General features: G+C 38.9%; 1 long non-coding RNA gene across 1 annotated transcript in view; it reads right to left on the bottom strand.

The window, feature by feature from the left end:
• Positions 1 to 281: 281 nt before the first annotated feature.
• The window catches only part of LOC131507708 (uncharacterized), an 84121-nt gene continuing 72580 nt past the window's right edge, over positions 282 to 11822 (bottom strand). The window contains exons 2-3 of the long non-coding RNA XR_009259639.1: positions 10137 to 10164; positions 282 to 466 (exon numbers count right to left, since the gene is read on the bottom strand). This is a non-coding gene — a long non-coding RNA (uncharacterized LOC131507708). The remainder of the gene's footprint in view (positions 467 to 10136; positions 10165 to 11822) is intronic.

The raw sequence follows: 11822 nt of genomic DNA, 5'->3' as shown, positions 1-11822 counted from the left end.
ACTAATGTTCCTCTCATATCTTTACTATCGGAAGACTCCTAGATGAATCCTGGAGGCATTCATCCCAGACGGGACACATCCTCTGTGTGAAGTGGACCCAAGTGCTACATGGATGAGGTGGGGGTGGGGGAGCACTGTGGTGTGCTGCCTGACCCCGCGGGACTGAAACATGCCCACTTTCATAGATACTGGGAACGTGGGCGGACAATTTCTCCCCACCGAATCGCTTTCAGGGGTTTTCTCTCAACAAAAGGACTTACCTTAACTCCACTCACCTCTGTTTCATGGAAGGGTAAAAGAGGTCCAATATCCTCACCTCAATCCAGGACAATCTGAATGGTCATCCCGGCACCAGATAACCCACGGGCCTCTGTGGCAACCCCACTTTCGACATCCTCCTCTGCCCAGCTGTGCCTTCTTCATTTGTTTGTAGTGATGTTCCTGAGATCAAGCCTCAGAGCAGCTCCTGCACAAAAACCTTCACCTAGAGTCTGTTTCTCTAGGCCCCTTACCTGGGACAATAGCTGACATCTATGGAATGTTTACTGCGTGCCAAATACTTTGCAGATGTTGACTCATTCAATGCTCACTGAAAATAATATTATCCCCATATGACAGGTGAAAACTTTAGGTTTAAAAGAGGCTAAATGACATACGTGAAGCCTGATATGATGATTTGAATATTAAACTTGGGACAACTATGTACTTTGATCGGGTCGGTCTCATTGAAATTTGGAATGCCACCAATGTCTTCATTATCGGCAAATGGCTCTGATGATCCGTGACATGTAGTACTCTGTACCCACAAAGGTTCCATTTACATCACACATATTCTGAGACAGCTAGTGACAGTGCTTTGGAGTCTACCCAGTGGCCACGTCTCAATGGGGTTTTATTGTACCCTCACCAATTCCAAAGATCAATTTTATTTATTATGACCAAATCCCAGTATACAAGGCTGGCAAAAAGTAAAATAAAAAAGGAAAAGAAAGGAGCGCCTGGGTGGCTCAGTCAGTTGAGCAGCCAACTTCAGCTCAGGTCATGATCTCGTGGTCTGTGGGTTCGAGCCCGCGTGGGGCTCTGTGCTGACAGCTCAGAGCCTGGAGCCTGCTTCCGATTCTGTGTCTCCCTCTTTCTCTGCCCCTCCTCTGCTCATGCTTTGTCTGTCTCTTTCTCAAAAATAAATAAACATTAAAAAAATTTAATAAAAAAAGGAAAGAAAGATGTTAATATTTATTGACTGCTTTGCCCTGTACTAGTGCTTTTCAAACTTCTTTTACCTCAACTTGTAGTAAGAAATACAGTTTTCATGGTAACTTGGTGTGTGTGTGTGTGTGTGTGTGTGTGTGTGTGTGTGTATGCACGAAACTGAAGCAAGAAAATGTCACTATCCAAAACATACCTTCATTAATGTGACACACTCTGATATTTTCTATTCTACTTGAATGTTTTTAAGCCAGTCACTGTACACTATATTGATTTCATACTTAATGATCATGAAGTACACTTTAAAAAACACCACCCAGTGCTAAGACTCTTCACATGTATTTATGAATTTAGCACCTCCCAAAGAAATTATTGTCATCCCCTTTTTTAATCAAGTACATGATTTAACAACTCTCCATTCTACAATTCATAAATGACAGAGCTGGACTTTAAACTGATTAAACTACTAAATTATTGTTTTTCAACTTCTTGGTTGAAATAAATGCCAAATGTAAAAGGAGAGAGAGAGACAGAGAGAGAGAGAGAGAACAGAAGAGAAAATAAAGAAATAGAGGTGTTCTCTGCATTCATTTTCTTTTGCCTCTTACAGCAGTTCCCTCTCTGTTCTCAGGAGGAGGTCAGAGCTAGCAAGATTCCCGGACCCCATGCAGATGAAGTAACTGAAGGCAAATGGTGACCACCTTGCCATTCCTCATGAGATTTCATGGAATTGAGCATGTAGCTCAAGAAAACGTGTCTTCCTATCGAGGCGATGTGCTCTCCCACTCCCTGTACAGCAAGACATCCAAGTAAGGATGATGTTGTTTCTCATCATCCTAGTTTTAAGCACCATTTTTTTTTCTTTACTTCTTGAGGAGTAAAGGAACTGTCAAGTCAATCAATGCTCCTATGGACTTTTTTCTGGAAGTCAAAAAGTGAGAAAATTTGCCCTGTTGCAGCTTAAGCACGTTATTCACTCTGGACTCTTATGGGTAAATGAAAGTGAACTGTGATATATTTCCTGAGCTGCCCAAGTTTTAGTGTTTGTTAGCATTTGAGGAAAAGATGAATTTGAGGGATGAAATTCTCTTAATCTCTCCCCAGCTTCTTTAGCAGCACTGTCCTCACAACCAATACATTGATGTGAGGTACACAGAGCATCTTCCTCTCCATGCAATTTATTTTTGGTTTTCTACTGTTCCTCAAATACGTGTATACTACAATGAGAAATGTAGACCCTGGTGGTCAGCAAGAGCTATAAATTTATGTCTTTTCTAGTGCAGTGGCGGGTCAGAAACCTATTTATGTGGATCACGTGAGGAAGAAGAAAGAGCAATTTCAGACAAGTGTTTACAAAACGATCTTCAGATTTAATGTTTTCCTCGTCTAAATCCCAACAGCAATCATATAAAACTGGCAAACAGACTTTAAAAATTAATTAAAAGTGAGAAGGGCAAAAATAGCTAAATCATTTCCCAAAAAAGAAAACATGTCTGCATGTTTTTAGTGAGTGGACAATTGTTCTTGAACATTTGGTGTGTATTTGATTATAAAGAACATAGAGGCCTTGGTGTGTTGAAGCAAGACCCAGGCCTCAGTATTTTTACCAAGATTCCCAGGTGATTTTGATATCCCCCAAGGTGTGATAACCACTTTCCCAGTAGGCAACAAGAAAATTACAAGACTATAGCAATTAAACAGAGTGGTACTCATGTAGGAAAAGATAAAGAGACCAATGGAACAGAAGAGAGAGCCTAGAAACTCATAGGGCTAGATGCATGAGTGATATATAACGGTGGCGGCTTACAGACACTGGAAAAGAAGAATACTCAAAAATAATGGTAACAAAGTGGTTTCCATAGTAAAATAAGGTTAGATTCTGAAGGTCAACAAAATCAAAGGTAATTAAAGACAAATATTAAAAAGCCAAAACTTTAGAACTTTTAAAGAAAAGCAAAGGAGAATAACTTTACCACCTATAGGACATAATGAAAAGGATTTTATTTAGAATAAAAAGGATTTCTCAAGGAAAGCTTTATAAAGCACAAATGATAAGGAAAACATTGGTAAAATGTTTTCTTAAACGTCTTCCATTTAACTGTTTATCTACAAGAAATCACAAGTTTCTAGATTATTGCTTAACAAAAAACAAAAATATTGGAGGCTAAGGAATATAGTTGTCATTCCTAACAAGAGTTTAAAATGTTTATTTTTTAATTGTATAAATAAATGTCCCAAAGTTCAATATATATGATACATTTATACTAATATGACACTGGTTGAATTTCTTTTCCATGTTTATGTTTCATATTAGATTTTATTTAAACAAAATGTCTTCCCTTAATTTAAGCCTCATGCTTAACAGACAGCAAACCCAAGTCCAAAGAGGTTACTTAGCTTGCCCAACATGATGGATTTAATTAGTCAAAATCAACTTTTCAGATGGAATGAAAACACTAAATAACTTTCTAGGATATTAGTTTTCCTTAAAGCTTTCTCTTTTATCATCTTAAAGTTGTTATTAATAACCTCAGCACTAAAAGCTTGAAAGTAAAATGACAAAGTCTTAAGTGGCAAATTTGGATTGTGAACATAGGTTTCATGGATAGGTACAGCCATTTAATTGCCAACGAAATAGATTAGTAGAAGTCATTAAGGTTTTGTGGCAAGAAATAAACCACCAATGTCTCCTTCCTTATTTACTTTCCTATATAAAATTTGATTATTATTAGGATTTAAAATGAGTCAAATCAATTACCTTTTCTTTCCCTCTAGATTCTGAACAAATTGATAACTATACACAGGCAACACTGAGCTCAAAATATCAACGTGATTGCTAGTAAAGCTGGACCAAAAAAGGCAACTTGGATATAAACTCCAAAACTGTGCCCCCCAAAATTGACCTTTCCCCAGTCACAGGCATCAGTAGGTCATAAAAACACTATTCCAGGGAGCTTCTCCAAGGAAGGAAGAAGAGAAAACACACAGATTGCTGGAAGGCAGGCTGATCCCAGAGCAAAGGCAAGATGCAAAACTATGATCCTGCACTGATATTTTCCCCACTCTTCCTTTTGTGGGGAGATAGAATACACATGGGCCCCCAAATATTTATCCACCACTTCTTTTGAGGAATAAAATTGAAGACCCTTCATGGAAGCACCAGGCTGATAAAATAAGGTGCCTTTTTATCAGTTGGGGCCATAGCAAAAATCCAATGACATACTTCAAATGGAGGATTGATTGTTTGAATCAATGGGCTGCTCACAACACTGTGGGTAGTGCTTCAGGAAAATGATGAAGGAGAGTGACGCTCTCCAAAGCTAGAAGCTCCTTGTTGCATACTCTTCTTTAAGACCTGAAGGGCAAAGGGAAGAGGGAAAAGAAGTGTCCAACAGAATATGGCAAAAGGTATGGCTATAGGAGAGAGGAATAAAGCAACTGCCAGGCCATGGCCAAGCAGAGAGGGAACCAGAAAAACAAATACCCCAACCTCTCCTTCTCTACTCACCCTCAGGTCTCCTCCAGATGCCACTCCTTCTCCCTAGGAAAGCATGGTTGATGCAGTCCAGAGAAGTCAGTCTTCCAGGATACAGGGAAGAGTGGACAGTGGTGGAAGGTACATCTGGAGTGTCAGAGAATATCAACTCAGCCCCTAACATGTGCAACTACTACCCACTACAGGGGACTGAAGCTGTAATACCTACATAACATTATAGCAGCCTGTCTTCAGTACCTCAGTACTTGATCTGTCTTAAGTACTTCGGTGCTTCAGTGCTTTAGTACTCGACCTGTCTTCAGTGTTTCAGTGCTCAACCTGTCTGTAGTACTTATTAAGGGAAAATGTTTATGGATTCTTTAGTCTCCAATGAGGAGAGTGATCAGATTAATCACAAAAAAGCACTTTATTAAAAGGGTTTTTTAATTCTCAAAAGACAAATATGATCAAGATTTCTGATAAATTTTTAACTTCATCATACATAAGATATCTTCTTGTATATATACCTGAGCATTTCTAAAATTCATGATACAGTCATGGAGGTATTTCAATGCAAATGAAACTAAATAAAAGTAGTACAGGAAACACTTTGTATCACACATATAAGTGTGTAAAACAGAGCTTCTTCCTGCAGAAGAAGATGATGGGGTAGTGGTCAGGGATAACCCTCAAACCATGGCATTGCCTTCCAAAGTTGAGGTCACTTTGACCCAGCTCAGTTTTCTTCTCAAAGAATGTCAAGACCACTTGGAAATACCACTACTGAGGCTTGGATTCCACCTTTTCATTCCACCACTTCAGAACTATTTAGCTAAAAGCTACACCTCTGCCAATATTTTACCAGCATTTCTCAATAGTTAAAATTTCCCTTTTAGGTGATTCACCCTTTAGAAAATATCAACTGAAGAAAACAAAATTTCCCCTAACATATCAGGAATAATAAAGGATCCAATTTTTCTCTCTTTTACGTGAAGTCTACACAAACCTAAATTCCCAAGGAAGCACAGATCATTCCCATCATTTACCCTAGCAGCCATAGTCTATCTCATGAATCGCCAAAATGTCAACTGAAGCAGCAGCTGAATGGTCCACTATCCTTCTTTCTGTGATTCCCCAGCTGTTTCACCCTGTGGGCCATTTGTTCTCTTTGTGGCCCTGTCTAAAAGAACAATGCAGAATGTATTCGTTTTGGAACAATGTCTGAGTTGTGCTTCTGAAAGTTCCTACTTCAGTGATCATATAATTTTTTCAGGCACTGTGCATTTTTTCAGTCTCCAAAAGGACATCAAGTATTGTAGAAAGTGATTTCCAGGTAAATTTGAGCTGAGAATTTCAAAACCCAGCTTGAGATAAAAACAACAATAAATGCCTACGGTCTTAAAGCCAAAGGCAAGAATCACTGTGGTTCGTTCATTAAATGTTTGCTGTTTCTGCAATATGCCAGGCAGAGTTCTGGTCACAGTGTGTCAGGAGGAAGGATGGACAGGTAGGAAAAGACCCAATCTACCCAGGAAAGACAAACTTTTATAAATAATTAGAATGCACTGGGTTGAACTCCATGTGTAGACCTACCTATTTAAAATACCTCTTTTCTTTTTTAATAAGAGACTCTTGATTTTCATTGCAATAGTAATGTGACCAACTAAAAAGGTTTGATTTCCTGGACTCCCCTGCACGCAATATAGTTCTGCCAATGAGATTAAGGCAGAAGTCCATGAAGAGGTGATTGCTTCCTGAATAAGAAGTCAAAAATCTCTCAAAAAATACAACTTAGCTCCTTTCCCCTTTGTTCATCCCTCTTCTTCTCAAGAACAGAAGATACCAGAAAGTGTAGCAGTCACCGTGCAACTGTGAGGCAACAAGCATGAGGAGAAAATCCTACATCTAAGGATAGTAGAGTAGAAATATGGCAAATCCTTGAGTAACCCTGTGAGGCCTTCCCCTAGAATGTCTGTCACATAAGACAAACTAAACCTGTTTAAATCATGTGGGTTTTTTAAACGTTTATTTGTGTTGGAAAGAGAAAGGGGGCACAAGCAGGGAAGGGCAGAGAGAGAGAGGGAGACAGAGAACCCCAAGCAGGCTCTATGCTGTCGTGCAGAGCCGACTTCTGGCTCCATCTCATGAACTGTGAGATCATGACCTGAGCCAAAATCAAGAGTCAGACTCTTAACCAACTGAGCCCTGCAGGTGCCCCTAAACCATGTTTAACTGTGGCAGATGACGATAGAAGAATGCCTCATCCTATAAAATACAAAAGAAGGAGCAAAGAAAAGTTTTCACAAGACACACTGGCATTTGAAACGTGAGATGTAAGGAAGGCAGAGGCAGTAAAGTCTAGGGGTTAAGGGGAACTGGACTCAGAATGCTTGAGTTTATAACAAGTTTCTGCAACATACCTACACTTGTGTATATTTCATCTCTCTGTACCTCAGTTTCCTCATTTGTGGGAGAAGGGGTAATTTACTTCTTAGCACAGTTTTAAGTATAAAACAGTTATCACTGGTGACGCTGCTAAACAATACTGGGCACACTGGCAGCAGACACATGAAAAGATGCTCAACATCACTCATCGTCAGGGAAATGCAAATCAAAATTTCAATGAGATATCACCTCGCACCTGTCAGAATGGCTGAAACCAAAAACACAATTAATAAGTGTTGGTGCAGATGTGGAGAGAAAGGAACCCTCTTGCACTATTGGTGGGAATGCAAACTGGTGCGGCCACTGTGGAAAACAGTATGGAGGTTTCCCGAAAAAGTTAAAAATAGAACTACCCTGTGATCCAGTAATGACAGTACTGGGTATTTACCCAAAAAATACAAAAACACTAAATCAAAGGGATACATGCACCCCTATGTTTATTCCAGCATTATTTACAACAGCCAAATTATGGAAGCAGCCCAGGTGCCTACTGGTTGATGAATGGATAAAGAAGATATATATATAGTGGAATATTATTCAGCCATAGAAAGAATGAAATCTTGCCATTTGCAACAACACGGGTGGAGCTAGAGAAAAACAAATACCATACACTCTTGCTACTGTGTGAAATTTGAGAAATGAAACAAACAAGCAAAGAAAAAAAGAGAAAGAGAGGCAAACCAAGAAACACTCTTAACTGTAGAGAAAAAACTGATAGTCGCCAAGGGAGAGGTGGGTGGGGAGATAGGTCAAATAGGTGATGGGGATTAAAGAGTACACTTATCATGATGAGCATTGGGTAATGTACAGAATTGCTGAAACACTATATTGTACACCTGACACTAACATACCTCTGTATGTTAACTCTACTGGAATTAAAATTAAAAACTTAATTAAAAAAAATACTGAACACATCATATGGCAGGTGCATGTAGATGTACAGGGGACTGAGCTGCTATCCTAATAGCTGAACACCCAAAAGCAGTTGTGCATTCTGCATACTGGCTGTCTGCTATCAAATATTTCCTAGATAGATCTGTATTATCAGTTAATTCACTTGGATTAAGAAAGGCTGATCAAAATATGTCCCTTTCTTGGGATGGGACTGAGCAATATGCAGGTTGAAAATTTTTACAGCTATCAGATATGGGCCCTAGATGGGTGCCTGAATAGACCTGCTTTTCAGTTTGACGATTATTTATCATCTACATGGAGCGTTCCTCTCTGTCACCTCTATTTTGCCATCAGACTGTTCCTATTAGATTGTTCACTCCATATTCAATTATGTCCTCCACCTAACCAAAGGCGGTTCTAACTCACCCTAACTTCTGATTTCCTCCTGAAAATACTCCCAAGTTCCTGTGACTTTGTTTTGCGCAGGATTTTGTTTTTATTCAGATATAGTGAAGCCAACAGATCAGGAGATGACTGCCATTGAAAAGTGTTTTTCACGATTTCTAACAGAAAGGGACACACCACGCCATGCAGGGCTGCTTGGGGAAGCACCAGGGTCACTCAGGAAGTGGAAGGAGTGAGGCAAAAACATGGGCAAAAGCCTTTATTGTGGTTTTGTGGGAAGGAGTGGGTGAGGCAGAGTAAACAGTTTAGGATTGCGTCATTTGAATATTTTCTATGGGTTCTGGGCTCTAGAGGTTGTCCCTAATGGTCTGGTACTGGGCCTTGGGATGAAAAGGGCATGGGAATATTGCCTCCTGGAGTATAGAAGGTAGAGAAGCTTGTTCAGAGTGTGGGCTCTGGGATTGGTTGGTTTGCATATCAAGGGTGTGCTCATAGACAAGTCATTTCCTATCTCTAGGAGTTAGCTAGGCCTGAGAGGGGCATCCTTTTCCTGGTCTAGCTAATGTATTCATTATCTACATTAATTTGGTCAGTGAGGCCCCCAAGACATCAAGGTCTCATAAGATACAGAAAATAAAAACATGACTGATACAGTCTTGGGCTCCAGTTTTGTGTTTTTGATTTACGGTATTTCCATTGTATGTTAAATTTTCTTCCGTGCCACGTAAATGTTAAATTCTGGTAATCTTACAAATAAGTAAGCTACTCACGGTTAAAAACATATTTTTTTTTTCAAAATGAAATTATACAAGTATTCAGATTGTTTTGGCTGGACCGTTCTGGTGTCTTTATTTTCCAGGTCATTGCTATGACTTTGGACTGTGAAGAGGTAGGCATAGTCAGTTAAGTCTCTGAATAAAGAGATACTTTCCAGTTTGCACTCAAACAAGATCAAATGTAGTGCCTCCACAATTACTACAATTAGTCTAATATATGTAATTATTCTGTATCATACACATACCCAAATAGCTATCATCTCAACATCTTGCTCCAAATAATTGCATCTTCTTTTAGAAACCATATTTGATTTTTGGAGGTTGGGGGAAGAGTACAGCAAATGCTAATAGGCAATACAAGGTTTTTTTGCAATAAAATGTCATAATTTTTTTTTCAAATGTCCTTTTGTCTTCATGTTCTCTAGACCTGTAAACACCCTGTGTATAGGAATATGTCTAACTTATGCTCATCCATAGTATATAACCCAAGGCTGGCACATAACAGAAGCTCAATAAATATTTGTCATAACAATGAATAGTGAAGAAATTAATGTAGACAGTGAATACATTAGTGTACTGTAAAGTAATGTAAATTACAAACATGAGCGTATTTTCAGTCCGTGTGAAGAAATCTCTCTGGAAGTCTACTGAACTAAATTGTTAAAGTTCACTTCTCCATTTCCTGAAGGCACAGGAAGATATGTCAAGAACAGTCACATTAACCAATATAGTACTATACAAATCACTGCCCTGAAAGTTTTCATACCCAAACTCAAAAAACTCCCAAATCACAAACTCTTATTGATTTGACCTTGCATTTGAATAACTCAGTAGAGTTTGCAAAGCTCTGTTAATACATGATCTCATTTACCCTTCATAACCACCTTGAGAGGAAATTAGGACGGGCCCATACTCCCATCAGCCCAGGTACTTACACAATCATGAGCTCCAGAGATTTTGAACCTAAAAAAAAAAAAAAAAAAAAAAAAAAATCATCTTAGAGTGCGTGGGAATTGGGTACTTCATTAGGCTACTGCACTCAGAAATCTCAAAAACAGAAGAGGCAGATCAAATTATTGTGTCCACCACATCTTATATAAAAAAGAAGATGTCAGCTTTAAAGTTTAAATTATATACCCAAACAGCCAGTGAGCACCAGACCAGTGACTGAAGTTCAAATTATCTTTTTGTTCAACCTGCCTGGTTGAAAGTGATCTGCTAGAATTACTTAATCCAGTAATGAAATTGCTGACCTTCAGTTCTTTGAAGTCATTGATATAAGTTTTTGATTACATTCCTATACATTTGATATAAGTCTACTTTGTGTCCTCTCTCTATTTATCTCTCTCACATTAGGGGATTCCTTACAGGCCCATGCCCTCAGTTTTTCTCTACTTCCCATAACTTTTGAAAAGCAACCTAATAAACTCACTCACTGGCTCTCCAGTGATAAAAGCCTTCTTTTGTAGTATTTGCCAGTTTCTGTGATGTAAACACTCCCTCCGTTGTCAATTTCAAGGATGGCGGTTTTTAACAAGAAGATTACAAAATTCCTGAAAATTTAACAGTTAGTGACGAAATCAAGGATGAAGATTATTTACTGCCCTTCTGAAAGTCATTCGCAAAGCAATGCTACTTCCCAAAGTATACCCCAGCTCCCCAAAGTATGGAGTATCACCTCACCTGGAAGATGGTTGGAAATGTAAATTCTTGGGCCCCCCTCAAACTCAGATTGTAAACTCTGATTGTGGGGCTCCAGAATCTCTATTTTAATAAACACTGTGCATACTAAAGTTTGAGAAGCACTTTATTAGTTTGTTAGGCTGCCATGACAAGGTATACCATAGATTAGGCAGCTTAAAATATGGAAATTTATGTCCTCACAGATCTGGAAGCTAGAAGGCCATGATGAGGGTATCAGCCGGTTTGGTTCCATTCTGATGTCTCTTTCCTTGGCTTGTACGTGGCTGCCTTCTCCCTTTGTCTTCACAGTGTCTTTTCTCCGATTATGTCTGTGTCCTCATCTCTTCTTATAAGGACAATAGTTGTTTTGTATTGAGGCTTACACCAATGAACTCATTTAACTTTAATTACTTCCCACGTTCAGAGGCACTGGGGCTTAGAAATTCACCATACAAAACCGGAGGACAAAATTCAAACGTTAAGAGTGTCCAATAAATATTCGTTAAAATATTTGTTTCCATTAATGAATGAATGAATAACAATAATTCAGGAGGGAGATACAGAACCAATTTATTGAAAGGCTAGGATCTACAATGCTAATCTAATTTCTCCCGAATACTGACTCCATCTATTTAGTTAGCAGGCAAAGAATGGTAGTTATTAGCAAAAGCACTCAGTAGTTACATGAAGAAAGTTGCATCATCAAGTGGCCTTGGTTTTTATTAACTAGTCTGTTGGCTATTCTTACAAAGTCTAGAGTGGGATATACCGCTTAGGACGCTTGGGCTGGGCCGGTCTAACTGACACTTGTCATTATTTTAGCGCTCAAATTCAGTAAGACAAGGTAATCTGGCTCCATTACAAAATGGAGGCTAAAAAGGGTCTCTTTCTGTTGCTGTCCTTCCTTTTATACAATCAGGCATTAACCACAGTTTCCC

The sequence above is a fragment of the Neofelis nebulosa genome, chromosome 3 (genome assembly GCF_028018385.1).
Source record: "Neofelis nebulosa isolate mNeoNeb1 chromosome 3, mNeoNeb1.pri, whole genome shotgun sequence".
Lineage (NCBI taxonomy): Eukaryota > Metazoa > Chordata > Mammalia > Carnivora > Felidae > Neofelis > Neofelis nebulosa.
Note: the sequence above shows the minus strand (reverse complement) of the source record. Positions and strands in the feature narration are given on the sequence as shown.